General features: G+C 45.9%; 1 non-coding gene across 1 annotated transcript; it reads right to left on the bottom strand.

Annotated features, from left to right (window-relative positions):
- Positions 1-274: 274 nt before the first annotated feature.
- LOC134961155 (U5 spliceosomal RNA) lies at positions 275-389 on the bottom strand. The gene has a single exon (XR_010187858.1). It is a non-coding gene; the product is annotated as a U5 spliceosomal RNA (small nuclear RNA).
- Positions 390-2,224: the final 1,835 nt, after the last annotated feature.

Genomic DNA, 2,224 nt, shown 5'->3' with positions numbered 1-2,224 from the left:
GGACCAACATCTGGAACACTTAAGAATTCAATGCTCAGTGTCCTGGAATAAGCTGCCTTCCAGCTGTTCACTCCCAGAATGAACATGGAGCAACTTGGCGCATGGTCATGCGACTTCGATTCCGTCTTGATCGGTGATGTATGCGATCGGCGTTGTGTTGTCTGATAACGGAGCATGTGGCCCGCTTGCCGCAGCGCGTTTGACCGAAATCTCCGTGATTTGTGAAGTTAATCATTTGGGACCCCAGGTCCCCAACCTCTGAGACTCGCGTTTAAGCCCAGCAGCAGCCGGGCATCAAAAAATTACATGAAACTCATGGTTGTTCTTCTCCACGGAAATCTTTAGTAAAAGGCGAAAGATTTATTCGATCTGAAGAGAAACCAGAGTATTCATATTTAGAATTATCCAATTCTAGACGCCGAACATTGTCCCTGTGGTAAAATTATGTACTTGGAGCCACTAGAGTAGTAAAACTCTGGCCCTTAGAGACAACCGTACTATTTTGTAGTAGCGTGCAAGAACTTCCAGGTGAAAATGACCTGAGTGACTCCTTGCGAAGTAGAGTGCGTCGAAAGACGTCACTCTCCTTACCAATAGGCAAAAGGCCAAACGGATCAAGACTGTCCGTGGCTTGCGTACGAACTGTACGTGATGACGAACAGTTTGTGAGGTATGTTCAGGCAGGTAAATCCGTGCAATCACGGAATTATCCCTATGCATGAGTCCGTTATTACGGAATGAGGCTTGATATCTCTAGGTTAACAATCTAACCGTGCTGAACGACACCCTTGTACGTTAGTAAGGGCCGTTGCATGGCGAAGTTTTGAGACGGAGCTTCAATGAGCAGATCTGCAAAACACTGAACTGTTAACACTTCCAGGGATGAGCTATTACGATAGCCATTACTTGTGACAACCCTAGGCGCCATACGAAGCCAAAACGGTAGCGCTTGAAAGCGAGAATGGTTTTTACTGCCAACTTAAGTAGGCCTGATGCGTCTAAGTACCCATTCTCGTTGAAATCCAGAATCACTGTGATTTTCAATCTGTAGTCACCAACTGCAGGTATTCATGAATGTCCCTGATTGACCTGAAGGGTCAGTATCGGACTGACAGATTTAGCCAGCTTTGGAACAACCCCAAACTGGAATAATGACCGTGACTCTGTTGTTGACTGCAGTCAAAGTGCTCAATCTACTAGAGCTTGTATGGCGGTGTGCAGAACCGCGATTTTATCTTCTGACCCAGGCAGACATGTCTTGCAAATTGCCATAGTGGAAACAATCAACCTTTGTTTGATAAACTGCGACCCAAAATTTGCGGATCCCCCAACTGTGGATGCCCACAACTGACTATCGGCGATGGCCTGGAAACTCATTCTAGCCCTGGCTTTTCAGTGGCTTAGCTGTAAACGCCACTGAAACCCTGGTTAACGGTGCCTGGAAGTAGGTGGCAGCACTTTAACCGTATATTGACAACAATCAGACAATTAGAGGTAGGTGGCAGCACTTTAACCGTATATTGACGACAATCAGACAATTAGAGGTTATCGAAAACCACGTTCACTACCACCTGACCAGTCTGTGGCTGTTTTTGTAGCATGGGCCCGAAAGGACCGAGATGTAAATACTATATTCTGAATCTATTTATTTAGGAATTTGTCCAAGACAGGACGAAACATGTGGGCAGCGTAAGGTAATGTTTCTATTCTCGTTTAAAAACGGACACCGTTCCACAGAAACTGTACCTAGATATTGAGCAGATTCACAAATGTGAGCTGCGAGAAGCGTAAGGTGTGCTTCTTGTAGGGCAAACGTGAACTGTTTTGCCATGCAACCACTGCCCTGTTAAGCCGAACCGGGCCCAAACCAGGTTAAACAACTGCCCTACTGCTGTACACTGTAGGACACACTGCGATGGGTATCTCTGAAACTGTCAAATGAGAAAATCATCAGTATATACGCCAGCCTTCCCCACCGAGGAACGGCAATAGTGCGTATGTGCAGTCTTATTTGTCCGACGGACTCTGCAGCGAAGCTGCTATGTCTTAGCCTTACTCCTTATGTACACGGACAAACAAGTACAGAAGGATAGACCAGTACCAAGACTTAGTACCACGTAAATAAAGTGTGTATAAATCTACATCACAGCACACGTGTTGTGCTGTACAACCAAGAAAAATAAAATTCCTAACAACACCCCGGCTCCTCTAGAGGCCGAGTGTT

The sequence above is a fragment of the Pseudophryne corroboree genome, chromosome 1, assembly GCF_028390025.1.
Source record: "Pseudophryne corroboree isolate aPseCor3 chromosome 1, aPseCor3.hap2, whole genome shotgun sequence".
Classification (NCBI taxonomy): Eukaryota; Metazoa; Chordata; class Amphibia; order Anura; family Myobatrachidae; genus Pseudophryne; species Pseudophryne corroboree.
This window is presented reverse-complemented; position numbering and strand designations above follow the sequence as displayed.